We start from the raw sequence: 19,927 nt of genomic DNA on the forward strand, positions 1-19,927 counted from the left end.
CAGAACGTCCACAATGATGCACTTGGCCAAAAAGAGCGTATGCATTTTTTCCTGAATATATTCAGGAAAAACAGCATACGCCCTTTTTGGCCAACCAAGCAAGCTTGCAAAGGAAATCTGCACTACAATGAAGTCTCACTTCCCCCCGGTCAAAAGGGCCATCTGAAAAAAGTGTAAAATCCAGAAAGGCAGGACAGGCCATGGAGAACTGGGAGCCTTGTTATGCTGATGGGCAGGATGTAAATTGCCAACAGACACTCGGGAGAAGTGTATGGTGTTTCCTGAAACATCTAAAAAACAAAGCAACAGAGCCTAGGGCACTGCCACTTATGGTCCTATAGCTTAGGGAAATTAAAATCAAAAAGACACAGCCACCCCAAAGTTTGGGACGCCTCTGTTTACAAGAACCTCGTTTACAGTACAAGTTCAACATCGCAGAAAGTGAAAAATGGATAAAGAAGTTGTGGTATTTACTTACAAAGCAATATCACTCAGCAATGAAATCTATGTCATCAGGCCCTTAGCATCACAATGAGTGGATTCAGGTATGATGATTCTAACTGAAATAAGTCACACAGAAAAAGAAACATCATAAGATATCAGTAATACACGGAATGTAAACTTGGCTACACAGGAACAGAATTACAGAACAGAACAGGGTCTCAAATTTAGAAAACCAACTTATGCTTGCTTAAGGGTAAAGGTGAGTTGGGGTGCTGCATAAAACCAGAGACTGAAATGAGCACAGATAAAGTTCCTTAAGTCAAATATGGAATAGACAAGAGCTACTCCTTGCTCAACGAAATGGACTCAACACCGCATATTAAACGCCTAAGAATGTACCTGACTAGTAAGTATCGGAAAACCTATGGATTGCTATGTCTCCAAAAGAGAATCAAGCATGTGTACAGGGGCATAAACGCAGCAGTGATAGGATTGGAGAGGTTCGGTGAGCAAATGAAGACTCTTTGAAGTCATATTGCATGGTACCCATTACACGGGTCTTAACTCTCCAGGTTTAAGGTATTCTTCCTTCAGCTAAAACATGCATGTGGAACCCAAGTATGATCAACCATGTGAACGGGAGACGTGTTCAAATATGTCTCAGTTTTCCTCCCCTGGTACTCGGGTGCAACATTCCAGACGCTTTACTAACACTCTCCCGACTTGGAGAGTCAGCGCCTTTAACCTCCTGTTTGGCCCAGTTTGCAATTTCTGCGGAAGATGAACAGGAATAGCGAGAACCAATGAGAGACTAGCTGGAGGTGTCTGGACGGGCAAATTTAACTCTCATTTCCCACCAGGAAGAGGAAATAACCAAAGGCTCAGCGTGCCGTGCCGGAACCAGATTAGGGCCTGAAGCCATCCTGCGGTGTTGCGGCCAGGTCACAAGAAAGCGAGTTGAACAAAGGAGCTCAGGGGCACTGTAATTCACAAACCTGCAGAGTTATAAATGACAGCTATCGTCCAAAAATAGACTGAAGTAAGGCTGCCAAGAGGACTTGAAAGCGGGGCAGAATTGCAGGAAACCGATTTTAGGAGGTAGAGTGGAATTGCACTGAAAGCATAGGAAAAGAGGCAGAACGTCCACAATGATGCACTTGGCCAAAAAGGGAGTATGCGTTTTTTCCTGAATATATTCAGGAAAAAACGCGTACGCCCTTTTTGGCCAACCAAGCAAGCTTGCAAAGGAAATCTGCACTACAATGAAGTCTCACTTCCCCCCGGTCAAAAGGGCCATCTGAAAAAAGTGTAAAATCCAGAAAGGCAGGACAGGCCATGGAGAACTGGGAGCCTTGTTATGCTGATGGGCGGGATGTAAATTGCCAACAACCACTCGGGAGAAGTATATGGTGTTTCCTGAAACATCTAAAAAACAAAGCAACAGAACCTAGGGCACTTCCACTTATGGTCCTATAGCTTAGGGAAATTAAAATCAAAAAGACACAGCCACCCCAAAGTTTGGAACGCCTCTGTTTACAAGAACCTCGTTTACAGTACAAGTTCAACATCGCAGAAAGTGAAAAATGGATAAAGAAGTTGTGGTATTTACTTACAGAGCAATATCACTCAGCAATGAAATCTATGTCATCAGGCCCTTAGCAGCACAATGAGTGGATTCAGGTATGATGATTCTACCTGAAATAAGTCACACAGAAAAAGAAACATCATAAGATATCACTAATACACGGAATGTAAACTTGGCTACACAGGAACTGAATTCCAAAACAGAACAGGGTCTCAAATTTAGAAAACCAACTTATGCTTGCTTAAGTGTAAAGGTGAGTTGGGGTGCTGCATAAAACCAGAGATTGAAATGAGCACAGATAAAGTTCCTTAAGTCAAATATGGAATAGACAAGAGCTACTCCTTGCTCAACGAAATGGACTCAACACCGCATATTAAACGCCTAAGAATGTACCTGACTAGTAAGTATCTTAAAACCTATGGATTGCTATGTCTCCGAAAGAGAATCAAGCATGTGTACAGGGGCATAAATGCAGCAGTGATAGGATTGGAGAGGTTCGGTGAGCAAATGAAGACCCTTTGAAGTCATATTGCATGGTACCCATTCCACGGGTTTCAACTACCCAGGTTTAAGGTATTCTTCCTTCAGCTAAAACATGCATGTGGAACCTAGAGTATGATCAACCATGTGATCGGGAGACGTGTTCAAATATGTCTCAGTTTTCCTCCCCTGGTACTCGGGTGCAACATTCCAGACGCTTTACTAACACTCTCCCCACTTGGAGAGTCAGTCCCTTTAACCTCCTGTTTGGCCCAGTTTGCAATTTCTGTGGAAGATGAACAGGAATAGCGAGAACCAATGAGAGGCTAGCTGGAGGTGTCTGGACGGGCAAATTTAACTCTCATTTCCCACCAGGAAGAGGAATTAACCAAAGGCTCAGCGTGCCGTGCCGGAACCAGATTAGGGCCTGAAGCCATCCTGCGGTGTTGCGGCCAGCTCAAAAGAAAGCGAGTTGAAGAAAGGAGCTCAGGGGCACTGTAATTCACAAACCTGCAGAGTTATAAATGACAGCTATCGTCCAAAAATAGACTGAAGTAAGGCTGCCAAGAGGACTTGAAAGCGGGGCAGAATTGCAGGAAACCAATTTCAGGAGGTAGACTGGAATTGCATTGAAAGCATAGGAAAAGAGGCAGAACGTCCACAATGATGCACTTGGCCAAAAAGGGCATATGCGTTTTTTCCTGAATATATTCAGGAAAAAACTCATACGCCCTTTTTGGCCAACCAAGCAAGCTTGCAAAGGAAATCTGCACTACAATGAAGTCTCACTTCCCCCCGGTCAAAAGGGCCATCTGAAAAAAGTGTAAAATCCAGAAAGGCAGGACAGGCCATGGAGAACTGGGAGCCTTGTTATGCTGATGGGCGGGATGTAAATTGCCAACAGACACTCCGGAGAAGTGTATGGTGTTTCCTGAAACATCTAAAAAACAAAGCAACAGAGCCTAGGGCACTGCCACTTATGGTCCTATAGCTTAGGGAAATTAAAATCAAAAAGACACAGCCACCCCAAAGTTTGGAACGGCTCTGTTTACAAGAACCTCGTTTACAGTACAAGTTCAACATCGCAGAAAGTGAAAAATGGATAAAGAAGTTGTGGTATTTACTTACAAAGCAATATCACTCAGCAATGAAATCTGTGTCATCAGGCCCGTAGCAGCACAATGAGTGGATTCAGGTATGATGATTCTAACTGAAATAAGTCACACAGAAAAGAAACATCATAAGATATCAGTAATACACGGAATGTAAACTTGGCTACACAGGAACTGAATTACAGAACAGAACAGGGTCTCAAATTTAGAAAACCAACTTATGCTTGCTTAAGGGGAAAGGTGAGTTGGGGTGCTGCATAAAAGCAGAGATTGAAATGAGCACAGATAAAGTTCCTTAAGCCAAATATGGAATAGACAAGAGCTACTCCTTGCTCAACGAAATGGACTCAACACCCCATATTAAACGCCTAAGAATGTACCTGACTAGTAAGTATCTTAAAACCTATGGATTGCTATGTTTCCAAAAGAGAATCAAGCGTGTGTACAGGGGCATAAACGCAGCAGTGATAGGATTGGAGAGGTTCGGTGAGCAAATGAAGACCCTTTGAAGTCATATTGCATGGTACCCATTACACGGGTCTGAACTCTCCAGGTTTAAGGTATTCTTCCTTCAGCTAAAACATGCATGTGGAACCCAAGTATGATCAACCATGTGAACGGGAGACGTGTTCAAATATGTCTCAGTTTTCCTCCCCTGGTACTCGGGTGCAACATTCCAGACGCTTTACTAACACTCTCCCCACTTGGAGAGTCAGCGCCTTTAACCTCCTGTTTGGCCCAGTTTGCAATTTCTGCGGAAGATGAACAGGAATAGCGAGAACCAATGAGAGACTAGCTGGAGGTGTCTGGACGGGCAAATTTAACTCTCATTTCCCATCAGGAAGAGGAAATAACCAAAGGCTCAGCGTGCCGTACCGGAACCAGATTAGGGCCTGAAGCCATCCTGCGGTGTTGCGGCCAGCTCAAAAGAAAGCGAGTTGAAGAAAGGAGCTCAGGGGCACTGTAATTCACAAACCTGCAGAGTTATAAATGACAGCTATCGTCCAAAAATAGACTGAAGTAAGGCTGCCAAGAGGACTTGAAAGCGGGGCAGAATTGCAGGAAACCGATTTCAGGAGGTAGACTGGAATTGCATTGAAAGCATAGGAAAAGAGGCAGAACGTCCACAATGATGCACTTGGCCAAAAAGGGCGTATGCGTTTTTTCCTGAATATATTCAGGAAAAAACGCATACGCCCTTTTTGGCCAACCAAGCAAGCTTGCAAAGGAAATCTGCACTACAATGAAGTCTCACTTCCCCCCGGTCAAAAGGGCCATCTGAAAAAAGTGTAAAATCCAGAAAGGCAACAGGCCATTGAGAACTGGGAGCCTTGTTATGCTGATGGGCGGGATGTAAATTGCCAACAGACACTTGGGAGAAGTGTATGGTGTTTCCTGAAACATCTAAAAAACAAAGCAACAGAGCCTAGGGCATTGCCACTTATGGTCCTATAGCTTAGGGAAATTAAAATCAAAAAGACACAGCCACCCCAAACTTTCGAACGGCTCTGTTTACAAGAACCTCGTTTACAGTACAAGTTCAACATCGCAGAAAGTGAAAAATGGATAAAGAAGTTGTGGTATTTACTTACAAAGCAATATCACTCAGCAATGAAATCTGTGTCATCAGGCCCGTAGCAGCACAATGAGTGGATTCAGGTATGATGATTCTAACTGAAATAAGTCACACAGAAAAGAAACATCATAAGATATCAGTAATACACGGAATGTAAACTTGGCTACACAGGAACTGAATTACAGAACAGAACAGGGTCTCAAATTTAGAAAACCAACTTATGCTTGCTTAAGGGTAAAGGAGAGTTGCGGTGCTGCATAAAACCAGAGATTGAAATGAGCACAGATAAAGTTCCTTAAGTCAAATATGGAATAGACAAGAGCTACTCCTTGCTCAAAGAAATGTACTCAACACCGCATATTAAACGCCTAAGAATGTACCTGACTAGTAAGTATCGGAAAACCTATGGATTGCTATGTCTCCAAAAGAGAATCAAGCATGTGTACAGGGGCATAAACGCAGCAGTGATAGGATTGGAGAGGTTCGGTGAGCAAATGAAGACCCTTTGAAGTCATATTGCATGGTACGCATTACAAGGGTCTCAACTCTCCAGGTTTAAGGTATTCTTCCTTCAGCTAAAACATGCATGTGGAACCTAGAGTATGATCAACCATGTGATCGGGAGACGTGTTCAAATATGTCTCAGTTTTCCTCCCCTGGTACTCGGGTGCAACATTCCAGACGCTTTACTAACCCTCTCCCGACTTGGAGAGTCAGTCCCTTTAACCTCCTGTTTGGCCCAGTTTGCAATTTCTGCGGAAGATGAACAGGAATAGCGAGAACCAATGAGAGACTAGCTGGAGGTGTCTGGACGGGCAAATTTAACTCTCATTTCTCACCAGGAAGAGGAATTAACCAAAGGCTCAGCGTGCCGTGCCAGAACCAGATTATGGCCTGAAGCCATCCTGCGGTGTTGCGGCCAGGTCACAAGAAAGCAAGTTGAAGAAAGGAGCTCAGGGGCACTGTAATTCACAAACCTGCAGACTTATAAATGACAGCTATCGTCCAAAAATAGACTGAAGTAAGGCTGCCAAGAGGACTTGAAAGCGGGGCAGAATTGCAGGAAACCGATTTCAGGATGTAGACTGGAATTGCATTGAAAGCATAGGAAAAGAGGCAGAACGTCCACAATGATGCACTTGGCCAAAAAGGGCGTATGCGTTTTTTCCTGAATATATTCAGGAAAAAACGCATACGCCCTTTTTGGCCAACCAAGCAAGCTTGCAAAGGAAATCTGCACTACAATGAAGTCTCACTTCCCCCCGGTCAAAAGGGCCATCTGAAAAAAGTGTAAAATCCAGAAAGACAAGACAGGCCATGGAGAACTGGGAGCCTTGTTATGCTGATGGGCGGGATGTAAATTGCCAACAACCACTCGGGAGAAGTGTATGGTGTTTCCGGAAACATCTAAAAAACAAAGCAACAGAGCCTAGGGCACTTCCACTTATGGTCCTATAGCTTAGGGAAATTAAAATCAAAAAGACACAGCCACCCCAAAGTTTGGAACGGCTCTGTTTACAAGAACCTCGTTTACAGTACAAGTTCAACATCGCAGAAAGTGAAAAATGGATAAAGAAGTTGTGGTATTCACTTACAAAGCAATATCACTCAGCAATGAAATCTATGTCATCAGGCCCTTAGCAGCACAATGAGTGGATTCAGGTATAATGATTCTAACTGAAATAAGTCACACAGAAAAAGAAACATCATAAGATATCAGTAATACACGGAATGTAAACTTGGCTACACAGGAACTGAATTACAGAACAGAACAGGGTCTCAAATTTAGAAAACCAACTTATGCTTGCTTAAGGGTAAAGGTGAGTTGGGGTGCTGCATAAAACCAGAGATTGAAATGAGCACAGATAAAGTTCCTTAAGCCAAATATGGAATAGACAAGAGCTACTCCTTGCTCAACGAAATGGACTCAACACCGCATATTAAACGCCTAAGAATGTACCTGACTAGTAAGTATCTTAAAACCTATGGATTGCTATGTCTCCAAAAGAGAATCAAGCATGTGTACAGGGGCATAAACGCAGCAGTGATAGGATTGGAGAGGTTCGGTGAGCAAATGAAGACCCTTTGAAGTCATATTGCATGGTACCCATTCCACGGGTTTCAACTACCCAGGTTTAAGGTATTCTTCCTTCAGCTAAAACATGCATGTGCAACCTAGAGTATGATCAACCATGTGATCGGGAGACGTGTTCAAATATGTCTCAGTTTTCCTCCCCTGGTACTCGGGTGCAACATTCCAGACGCTTTACTAACACTCTCCCCACTTGGAGAGTCAGTCCCTTTAACCTCCTGTTTGGCCCAGTTTGCAATTTCTGCGGAAGATGAACAGGAATAGGGAGAACCAATGAGAGACTAGCTGGAGGTGTCTGGACGGGCAAATTTAACTCTCATTTCCCACCAGGAAGAGGAATTAACCAAAGGCTCAGCATGCCGGGCCGGAACCAGATTAGGGCCTGAAGCCATCCTGCGGTGTTGCGGCCAGGTCACAAGAAAGCGAGTTGAAGAAAGGAGCTCAGGGGCACTGTAATTCACAAACCTGCAGAGTTATAAATGACAGCTATCGTCCAAAAATAGACTGAAGTAAGGCTGCCAAGAGGACTTGAAAGCGGGGCAGAATTGCAGGAAACCGATTTCAGGAGGTAGACTGGAATTGCATTGAAAGCATAGGAAAAGAGGCAGAACGTCCACAATGATGCACTTGGCCAAAAAGGGCGTATGCGTTTTTTCCTGAATATATTCAGGAAAAAACGCATACGCCCTTTTTGGCCAACCAAGCAAGCTTGCAAAGGAAATCTGCACTACAATGAAGTCTCACTTCCCCCCGGTCAAAAGGGCCATCTGAAAAAAGTGTAAAATCCAGAAAGGCAGGACAGGCCATGGAGAACTGGGAGCCTTGTTATGCTGATGGGCGGGATGTAAATTGCCAACAACCACTCGGGAGAAGTGTATGGTGTTTCCTGAAACATCTAAAAAACAAAGCAACAGAACCTAGGGCACTTCCACTTATGGTCCTATAGCTTAGGGAAATTAAAATCAAAAAGACACAGCCACCCCAAAGTTTGGAACGGCTCCGTTTACAAGAACCTCGTTTACAGTACAAGTTCAACATCGCAGAAAGTGAAAAATGGAGAAAGAAGTTGTGGTATTTACTTACAAAGCAATATCACTCAGCAATGAAATCTGTGTCATCAGGCCCTTAGCAGCACAATGAGTGGATTCAGGTATGATGATTCTAACTGAAATAAGTCACACAGAAAAAGAAACATCATAAGATATCAGTAATACACGGAATGTAAACTTGGCTACACAGGAACTGAAATACAGAACAGAACAGGGTCTCAAATTTAGAAAACCAACTTATGCTTGCTTAAGGGGAAAGGTGAGTTGGGGTGCTGCATAAAACCAGAGATTGAAATGAGCACAGATAAAGTTCCTTTAGCCAAATATGGAATAGACAAGAGCTACTCCTTGCTCAACGAAATGGACTCAACACCGCATATTAAACGCCTAAGAATGTACCTGACTAGTAAGTATCTTAAAACCTATGGATTGCTATGTCTCCAAAAGAGAATCAAGCATGTGTACAGGGGCATAAACGCAGCAGTGATAGGATTGGAGAGGTTCGGTGAGCAAATGAAGACCCTTTGAAGTCATATTGCATGGTACCCATTACACGGGTCTCAACTCTCCAGGTTTAAGGTATTCTTCCTTCAGCTAAAACATGCATGTGGAACCCAGAGTATGATCAACCATGTGAACGGGAGACGTGTTCAAATATGTCTCAGTTTTCCTCCCCTGGTACTCGGGTGCAACATTCCAGACGCTTTACTAACACTCTCCCCACTTGGAGAGTCAGTCGCTTTAACCTCCTGTTTGGCCCAGTTTGCAATTTCTGCGGAAGATGAACAGGAATAGCGAGAACCAATGAGAGGCTAGCTGGAGGTGTCTGGACAGGCAAATTTAACTCTCATTTCCCACCAGGAAGAGGAATTAACCAAAGGCTCAGCATGCCGGGCCGGAACAAGATTAGGGCCTGAAGCCATCCAGCGGTGTTGCGGCCAGGTCACAAGAAAGCGAGTTGAAGAAAGGAGCTCAGGGGCACTGTAATTCACAAACCTGCAGAGTTATAAATGGCAGCTATCGTCCAAAAATAGACTGAAGTAAGGCTGCCAAGAGGACTTGAAAGCGGGGCAGAATTGCAGGAAACCGATTTCAGGAGGTAGACTGGAATTGCATTGAAAGCATAGGAAAAGAGGCAGAACGTCCACAATGATGCACTTGGCCAAAAAGGGCCTATGCGTTTTTTCCTGAATATATTCAGGAAAAAACGCATACGCCCTTTTTGGCCAACCAAGCAAGCTTGCAAAGGAAATCTGCACTACAATGAAGTCTCACTTCCCCCCGGTCAAAAGGGCCATCTGAAAAAAGTGTAAAATCCAGAAAGGCAGGACAGGCCATGGAGAACTGGGAGCCTTGTTATGCTGATGGGCAGGATGTAAATTGCCAACAACCACTCGGGAGAAGTGTATGGTGTTTCCTGAAACATCTAAAAAACAAAGCAACAGAACCTAGGGCACTTCCACTTATGGTCCTATAGCTTAGGGAAATTAAAATCAAAAAGACACAGCCACCCCAAAGTTTGGAACGGCTCTGTTTACAAGAACCTCGTTTACAGTACAAGTTCAACATCGCAGAAAGTGAAAAATGGATAAAGAAGTTGTGGTATTTACTTACAAAGCAATATCACTCAGCAATGAAATCTGTGTCATCAGGCCCTTAGCAGCACAATGAGTGGATTCAGGTATGATGATTCTAACTGAAATAAGTCACACAGAAAAAGAAACATCATAAGATATCAGTAATACACGGAATGTAAACTTGGCTACACAGGAACTGAATTACAGAACAGAACAGGGTCTCAAATTTAGAAAACCAACTTATGCTTGCTTAAGGGTAAAGGTGAGTTGGGGTGCTGCATAAAACCAGAGATTGAAATGAGCACAGATAAAGTTCCTTAAGCCAAATATGGAATAGACAAGAGCTACTCCTTGCTCAACGAAATGGACTCAACACCGCATATTAAACGCCTAAGAATGTACCTGACTAGTAAGTATCTTAAAACCTATGGATTGCTATGTCTCCGAAAGAGAATCAAGCATGTGTACAGGGGCATAAACGCAGCAGTGATAGGATTGGAGAGGTTCGGTGAGCAAATGAAGACCCTTTGAAGTCATATTGCATGGTACCCATTCCACGGGTTTCAACTACCCAGGTTTAAGGTATTCTTCCTTCAGCTAAAACATGCATGTGGAACCTAGAGTATGATCAACCATGTGATCGGGAGACGTGTTCAAATATGTCTCAGTTTTCCTCCCCTGGTACTCGGGTGCAACATTCCAGACGCTTTACTAACACTCTCCCCACTTGGAGAGTCAGTCCCTTTAACCTCCTGTTTGGCCCAGTTTGCAATTTCTGCGGAAGATGAACAGGAATAGCGAGAACCAATGAGAGACTAGCTAGAGGTGTCTGGACAGGCAAATTTAACTCTCATTTCCCACCAGGAAGAGGAATTAACCAAAGGCTCAGCGTGCCGTACCGGAACCAGATTAGGGCCTGAAGCCATCCTGCGGTGTTGCGGCCAGCTCACAAGAAAGCGAGTTGAAGAAAGGAGCTCAGGGGCACTGTAATTCACAAACCTGCAGAGTTATAAATGACAGCTATCGACCAAAAATAGACTGAAGTAAGGCTGCCAAGAGGACTTGAAAGCAGGGCAGAATTGCAGGAAACCGATTTCAGGAGGTAGACTGGAATTGCATTGAAAGCATAGGAAAAGAGGCAGAACGTCCACAATGATGCACTTGGCCAAAAAGGGCGTATGCGTTTTTTCCTGAATATATTCAGGAAAAAACGCATACGCCCTTTTTGGCCAACCAAGCAAGCTTGCAAAGGAAATCTGCACTACAATGAAGTTTCACTTCCCCCCGGTCAAAAGGGCCATCTGAAAAAAGTGTAAAATCCAGAAAGGCAGGACAGGCCATGGAGAACTGGGAGCCTTGTTATGCTGATGGGCGGGATGTAAATTGCCAACAACCACTCGGGAGAAGTGTATGGTGTTTCCTGAAACATCTAAAAAACAAAGCAACAGAACCTAGGGCACTTCCACTTATGGTCCTATAGCTTAGGGAAATTAAAATCAAAAAGACACAGCCACCCCAAAGTTTGGAACGGCTCTGTTTACAAGAACCTCGTTTCCAGTACAAGTTCAACATCGCAGAAAGTGAAAAATGGATAAAGAAGTTGTGGTATTTACTTACAAAGCAATATCACTCAACAATGAAATCTGTGTCATCAGGCCCTTAGCAGCACAATGAGTGGATTCAGGTATGATGATTCTAACTGAAATAAGTCACACAGAAAAAGAAACATCATAAGATATCAGTAATACACGGAATGTAAACTTGGCTACACAGGAACTGAATTACAGAACAGAACAGGGTCTCAAATTTAGAAAACCATCTTATGCTTGCTTAAGGGTAAAGGTGAGTTGGGGTGCTGTATAAAACCAGAGATTGAAATGAGCACAGATAAAGTTCCTTAAGCCAAATATGGAATAGACAAGAGCTACTCCTTGCTCAACGAAATGGACTCAACACCCCATATTAAACGCCTAAGAATGTACCTGACTAGTAAGTATCTTAAAACCTATGGATTGCTATGTCTCCGAAAGAGAATCAAGCATGTGTACAGGGGCATAAATGCAGCAGTGATAGGATTGGAGAGGTTCGGTGAGCAAATGAAGACTCTTTGAAGTCATATTGCATGGTACCCATTCCACGGGTTTCAACTACCGAGGTTTAAGGTATTCTTCCTTCAGCTAAAACATGCATGTGGAACCTAGAGTATGATCAACCATGTGATCGGGAGATGTGTTCAAATATGTCTCAGTTTTCCTCCCCTGGTACTCGGGTGCAACATTCCAGACGCTTTACTAACACTCTCCCCACTTGGAGAGTCAGTCCCTTTAACCTCCTGTTTGGCCCAGTTTGCAATTTCTGCGGAAGATGAACAGGAATAGCGAGAACCAATGAGAGGCTAGCTGGAGGTGTCTGGACGGGCAAATTTATCTCTCATTTCCCACCAGGAAGAGGAATTAACCAAAGGCTCAGCATGCCGGGCCGGAACCAGATTAGGGCCTGAAGCCATCCTGCGGTGTTGCGGCCAGGTCACAAGAAAGCGATTTGAAGAAAGGAGCTCAGGGGCACTGTAATTCACAAACCTGCAGAGTTATAAATGACAACTATCGTCCAAAAATAAACTGAAGTAAGGCTGCCAAGAGGACTTGAAAGCGGGGCAGAATTGCAGGAAACCGATTTCAGGAGGTAGACTGGAATTGCATTGAAAGCATAGGAAAAGAGGCAGAACGTCCACAATGATGCACTTGGCCAAAAAGGGCGTATGCGTTTTTTCCTGAATATATTCAGGAAAAAACGCATACGCCCTTTTTGGCCAACCAAGCAAGCTTGCAAAGGAAATCTGCACTACAATGAAGTCTCACTTCCCCCTGGTCAAAAGGGCCATCTGAAAAAAGTGTAAAATCCAGAAAGGCAGGACAGGCCATGGAGAACTGGGAGCCTTGTTATGCTGATGGGCGGGATGTAAATTGCCAACAACCACTCGGGAGAAGTGTATGGTGTTTCCTGAAACATCTAAAAAACAAAGCAACAGAGCCTAGGGCACTGCCACTTATGGTCCTATAGCTTAGGGAAATTAAAATCAAAAAGACACAGCCACCCCAAAGTTTGGGACGGCTCTGTTTACAAGAACCTCGTTTACAGTACAAGTTCAACATCGCAGAAAGTGAAAAATGGAGAAAGAAGTTGTGGTATTTACTTACAAAGCAATATCACTCAGCAATGAAATCTGTGTCATCAGGCACTTAGCAGCACAATGAGTGGATTCAGGTATGATGATTCTAACTGAAATAAGTCACACAGAAAAAGAAACATCATAAGATATCAGTAATACACGGAATGTAAACTTGGCTACACAGGAACTGAATTACAGAACAGAACAGGGTCTCAAATTTAGAAAACCAACTTATGCTTGCTTAAGGGTAAAGGTGAGTTGGGGTGCTGCATAAAACCAGAGATTGAAATGAGCACAGATAAAGTTCCTTAAGCCAAATATGGAATAGACAAGAGCTACTCCTTGCTCAACGAAATGGACTCAACACCGCATATTAAACGCCTAAGAATGTACCTGACTAGTAAGTATCTTAAAACCTATGGATTGCTATGTCTCCGAAAGAGAATCAAGCATGTGTACAGGGGCATAAACGCAGCAGTGATAGGATTGGAGAGGTTCGGTGAGCAAATGAAGACCCTTTGAAGTCATATTGCATGGTACCCATTACACGGGTCTCAACTCTCCAGGTTTAAGGTATTCTTCCTTCAGCTAAAACATGCATGTGGAACCCAGAGTATGATCAACCATGTGAACGGGAGACGTGTTCAAATATGTCTCAGTTTTCCTCCCCTGGTACTCGGGTGCAACATTCCAGACGCTTTACTAACACTCTCCCCACTTGGAGAGTCAGTCGCTTTAACCTCCTGTTTGGCCCAGTTTGCAATTTCTGCGGAAGATGAACAGGAATAGCGAGAACCAATGAGAGGCTAGCTGGAGGTGTCTGGACAGGCAAATTTAACTCTCATTTCCCACCAGGAAGAGGAATTAACCAAAGGCTCAGCATGCCGGGCCGGAACAAGATTAGGGCCTGAAGCCATCCAGCGGTGTTGCGGCCAGGTCACAAGAAAGCGAGTTGAAGAAAGGAGCTCAGGGGCACTGTAATTCACAAACCTGCAGAGTTATAAATGGCAGCTATCGTCCAAAAATAGACTGAAGTAAGGCTGCCAAGAGGACTTGAAAGCGGGGCAGAATTGCAGGAAACCGATTTCAGGAGGTAGACTGGAATTGCATTGAAAGCATAGGAAAAGAGGCAGAACGTCCACAATGATGCACTTGGCCAAAAAGGGCCTATGCGTTTTTTCCTGAATATATTCAGGAAAAAACGCATACGCCCTTTTTGGCCAACCAAGCAAGCTTGCAAAGGAAATCTGCACTACAATGAAGTCTCACTTCCCCCCGGTCAAAAGGGCCATCTGAAAAAAGTGTAAAATCCAGAAAGGCAGGACAGGCCATGGAGAACTGGGAGCCTTGTTATGCTGATGGGCAGGATGTAAATTGCCAACAACCACTCGGGAGAAGTGTATGGTGTTTCCTGAAACATCTAAAAAACAAAGCAACAGAACCTAGGGCACTTCCACTTATGGTCCTATAGCTTAGGGAAATTAAAATCAAAAAGACACAGCCACCCCAAAGTTTGGAACGGCTCTGTTTACAAGAACCTCGTTTACAGTACAAGTTCAACATCGCAGAAAGTGAAAAATGGATAAAGAAGTTGTGGTATTTACTTACAAAGCAATATCACTCAGCAATGAAATCTGTGTCATCAGGCCCTTAGCAGCACAATGAGTGGATTCAGGTATGATGATTCTAACTGAAATAAGTCACACAGAAAAAGAAACATCATAAGATATCAGTAATACACGGAATGTAAACTTGGCTACACAGGAACTGAATTACAGAACAGAACAGGGTCTCAAATTTAGAAAACCAACTTATGCTTGCTTAAGGGTAAAGGTGAGTTGGGGTGCTGCATAAAACCAGAGATTGAAATGAGCACAGATAAAGTTCCTTAAGCCAAATATGGAATAGACAAGAGCTACTCCTTGCTCAACGAAATGGACTCAACACCGCATATTAAACGCCTAAGAATGTACCTGACTAGTAAGTATCTTAAAACCTATGGATTGCTATGTCTCCGAAAGAGAATCAAGCATGTGTACAGGGGCATAAACGCAGCAGTGATAGGATTGGAGAGGTTCGGTGAGCAAATGAAGACCCTTTGAAGTCATATTGCATGGTACCCATTCCACGGGTTTCAACTACCCAGGTTTAAGGTATTCTTCCTTCAGCTAAAACATGCATGTGGAACCTAGAGTATGATCAACCATGTGATCGGGAGACGTGTTCAAATATGTCTCAGTTTTCCTCCCCTGGTACTCGGGTGCAACATTCCAGACGCTTTACTAACACTCTCCCCACTTGGAGAGTCAGTCCCTTTAACCTCCTGTTTGGCCCAGTTTGCAATTTCTGCGGAAGATGAACAGGAATAGCGAGAACCAATGAGAGACTAGCTAGAGGTGTCTGGACAGGCAAATTTAACTCTCATTTCCCACCAGGAAGAGGAATTAACCAAAGGCTCAGCGTGCCGTACCGGAACCAGATTAGGGCCTGAAGCCATCCTGCGGTGTTGCGGCCAGCTCACAAGAAAGCGAGTTGAAGAAAGGAGCTCAGGGGCACTGTAATTCACAAACCTGCAGAGTTATAAATGACAGCTATCGACCAAAAATAGACTGAAGTAAGGCTGCCAAGAGGACTTGAAAGCAGGGCAGAATTGCAGGAAACCGATTTCAGGAGGTAGACTGGAATTGCATTGAAAGCATAGGAAAAGAGGCAGAACGTCCACAATGATGCACTTGGCCAAAAAGGGCGTATGCGTTTTTTCCTGAATATATTCAGGAAAAAACGCATACGCCCTTTTTGGCCAACCAAGCAAGCTTGCAAAGGAAATCTGCACTACAATGAAGTTTCACTTCCCCCCGGTCAAAAGGGCCATCTGAAAAAAGTGTAAAATCCAGAAAGGCAGGACAGGCCATGGAGAACTGGGAGCCTTGTTATGCTGATGGGCGGGATGTAAATTGCCAACAACCACTCGGGAGAAGTGTATGGTGTTTCCTGAAACATCTAAAAAACAAAGCAACAGAACCTAGGGCACTTCCACTTATGGTCCTATAGCTTAGGGAAATTAAAATCAAAAAGACACAGCCACCCCAAAGTTTGGAACGGCTCTGTTTACAAGAACCTCGTTTCCAGTACAAGTTCAACATCGCAGAAAGTGAAAAATGGATAAAGAAGTTGTGGTATTTACTTACAAAGCAATATCACTCAACAATGAAATCTGTGTCATCAGGCCCTTAGCAGCACAATGAGTGGATTCAGGTATGATGATTCTAACTGAAATAAGTCACACAGAAAAAGAAACATCATAAGATATCAGTAATACACGGAATGTAAACTTGGCTACACAGGAACTGAATTACAGAACAGAACAGGGTCTCAAATTTAGAAAACCATCTTATGCTTGCTTAAGGGTAAAGGTGAGTTGGGGTGCTGTATAAAACCAGAGATTGAAATGAGCACAGATAAAGTTCCTTAAGCCAAATATGGAATAGACAAGAGCTACTCCTTGCTCAACGAAATGGACTCAACACCCCATATTAAACGCCTAAGAATGTACCTGACTAGTAAGTATCTTAAAACCTATGGATTGCTATGTCTCCGAAAGAGAATCAAGCATGTGTACAGGGGCATAAATGCAGCAGTGATAGGATTGGAGAGGTTCGGTGAGCAAATGAAGACTCTTTGAAGTCATATTGCATGGTACCCATTCCACGGGTTTCAACTACCGAGGTTTAAGGTATTCTTCCTTCAGCTAAAACATGCATGTGGAACCTAGAGTATGATCAACCATGTGATCGGGAGATGTGTTCAAATATGTCTCAGTTTTCCTCCCCTGGTACTCGGGTGCAACATTCCAGACGCTTTACTAACACTCTCCCCACTTGGAGAGTCAGTCCCTTTAACCTCCTGTTTGGCCCAGTTTGCAATTTCTGCGGAAGATGAACAGGAATAGCGAGAACCAATGAGAGGCTAGCTGGAGGTGTCTGGACGGGCAAATTTATCTCTCATTTCCCACCAGGAAGAGGAATTAACCAAAGGCTCAGCATGCCGGGCCGGAACCAGATTAGGGCCTGAAGCCATCCTGCGGTGTTGCGGCCAGGTCACAAGAAAGCGATTTGAAGAAAGGAGCTCAGGGGCACTGTAATTCACAAACCTGCAGAGTTATAAATGACAACTATCGTCCAAAAATAGACTGAAGTAAGGCTGCCAAGAGGACTTGAAAGCGGGGCAGAATTGCAGGAAACCGATTTCAGGAGGTAGACTGGAATTGCATTGAAAGCATAGGAAAAGAGGCAGAACGTCCACAATGATGCACTTGGCCAAAAAGGGCGTATGCGTTTTTTCCTGAATATATTCAGGAAAAAACGCATACGCCCTTTTTGGCCAACCAAGCAAGCTTGCAAAGGAAATCTGCACTACAATGAAGTCTCACTTCCCCCTGGTCAAAAGGGCCATCTGAAAAAAGTGTAAAATCCAGAAAGGCAGGACAGGCCATGGAGAACTGGGAGCCTTGTTATGCTGATGGGCGGGATGTAAATTGCCAACAACCACTCGGGAGAAGTGTATGGTGTTTCCTGAAACATCTAAAAAACAAAGCAACAGAGCCTAGGGCACTGCCACTTATGGTCCTATAGCTTAGGGAAATTAAAATCAAAAAGACACAGCCACCCCAAAGTTTGGGACGGCTCTGTTTACAAGAACCTCGTTTACAGTACAAGTTCAACATCGCAGAAAGTGAAAAATGGAGAAAGAAGTTGTGGTATTTACTTACAAAGCAATATCACTCAGCAATGAAATCTGTGTCATCAGGCACTTAGCAGCACAATGAGTGGATTCAGGTATGATGATTCTAACTGAAATAAGTCACACAGAAAAAGAAACATCATAAGATATCAGTAATACACGGAATGTAAACTTGGCTACACAGGAACTGAATTACAGAACAGAACAGGGTCTCAAATTTAGAAAACCAACTTATGCTTGCTTAAGGGTAAAGGTGAGTTGGGGTGCTGCATAAAACCAGAGATTGAAATGAGCACAGATAAAGTTCCTTAAGCCAAATATGGAATAGACAAGAGCTACTCCTTGCTCAACGAAATGGACTCAACACCGCATATTAAACGCCTAAGAATGTACCTGACTAGTAAGTATCTTAAAACCTATGGATTGCTATGTCTCCGAAAGAGAATCAAGCATGTGTACAGGGGCATAAACGCAGCAGTGATAGGATTGGAGAGGTTCGGTGAGCAAATGAAGACCCTTTGAAGTCATATTGCATGGTACCCATTCCACGGGTTTCAACTACCCAGGTTTAAGGTATTCTTCCTTCAGCTAAAACATGCATGTGGAACCTAGAGTATGATCAACCATGTGATCGGGAGACGTGTTCAAATATGTCTCAGTTTTCCTCCCCTGGTACTCGGGTGCAACATTCCAGACGCTTTACTAACACTCTCCCCACTTGGAGAGTCAGTCCCTTTAACCTCCTGTTTGGCCCAGTTTGCAATTTCTGCGGAAGATGAACAGGAATAGCGAGAACCAATGAGAGACTAGCTAGAGGTGTCTGGACAGGCAAATTTAACTCTCATTTCCCACCAGGAAGAGGAATTAACCAAAGGCTCAGCGTGCCGTACCGGAACCAGATTAGGGCCTGAAGCCATCCTGCGGTGTTGCGGCCAGCTCACAAGAAAGCGAGTTGAAGAAAGGAGCTCAGGGGCACTGTAATTCACAAACCTGCAGAGTTATAAATGACAGCTATCGACCAAAAATAGACTGAAGTAAGGCTGCCAAGAGGACTTGAAAGCGGGGCAGAATTGCAGGAAACCGATTTCAGGAGGTAGACTGGAATTGCATTGAAAGCATAGGAAAAGAGGCAGAACGTCCACAATGATGCACTTGGCCAAAAAGGGCGTATGCGTTTTTTCCTGAATATATTCAGGAAAAAACGCATACGCCCTTTTTGGCCAACCAAGCAAGCTTGCAAAGGAAATCTGCACTACAATGAAGTCTCACTTCCCCCCGGTCAAAAGGGCCATCTGAAAAAAGTGTAAAATCCAGAAAGGCAGGACAGGCCATGGAGAACTGGGAGCCTTGTTATGCTGATGGGCGGGATGTAAATTGCCAACAACCACTCGGGAGAAGTGTATGGTGTTTCCTGAAACATCTAAAAAACAAAGCAACAGAACCTAGGGCACTTCCACTTATGGTCCTATAGCTTAGGGAAATTAAAATCAAAAAGACACAGCCACCCCAAAGTTTGGAACGGCTCTGTTTACAAGAACCTCGTTTACAGTACAAGTTCAACATCGCAGAAAGTGAAAAATGGATAAAGAAGTTGTGGTATTTACTTACAAAGCAATATCACTCAGCAATGAAATCTGTGTCATCAGGCCCTTAGCAGCACAATGAGTGGATTCAGGTATGATGATTCTAACTGAAATAAGTCACACAGAAAAAGAAACATCATAAGATATCAGTAATACACGGAATGTAAACTTGGCTACACAGGAACTGAATTACAGAACAGAACAGGGTCTCAAATTTAGAAAACCAACTTATGCTTGCTTAAGGGTAAAGGTGAGTTGGGGTGCTGCATAAAACCAGAGATTGAAATGAGCACAGATAAAGTTCCTTAAGCCAAATATGGAATAGACAAGAGCTACTCCTTGCTCAACGAAATGGACTCAACACCCCATATTAAACGCCTAAGAATGTACCTGACTAGTAAGTATCTTAAAACCTATGGATTGCTATGTCTCTGAAAGAGAATCAAGCATGTGTACAGGGGCATAAATGCAGCAGTGATAGGATTGGAGAGGTTCGGTGAGCAAATGAAGACTCTTTGAA

At 43.7% G+C, this 19,927-nt stretch overlaps 2 long non-coding RNA genes across 2 annotated transcripts in view; one reads left to right on the plus strand and one right to left on the minus strand.

The window, feature by feature from the left end:
- Positions 1-6,250, minus strand: part of LOC307181474 — a 189,913-nt gene extending 183,663 nt beyond the window's left edge. Inside the window, exon 1 of the long non-coding RNA XR_013826869.1 lies at positions 6,175-6,250. This is a non-coding gene — a long non-coding RNA (uncharacterized lncRNA). The remainder of the gene's footprint in view (positions 1-6,174) is intronic.
- The window catches only part of LOC307181475, a 392,267-nt gene that overhangs the window by 129,747 nt on the left and 242,593 nt on the right, over positions 1-19,927 (plus strand). The gene's annotated exons all lie outside the window — the stretch shown is intronic.

Source organism: Stenella coeruleoalba (genome assembly GCF_951394435.1).
Source record: "Stenella coeruleoalba genome assembly, contig: scaffold_28, whole genome shotgun sequence".
Classification (NCBI taxonomy): Eukaryota; Metazoa; Chordata; class Mammalia; order Artiodactyla; family Delphinidae; genus Stenella; species Stenella coeruleoalba.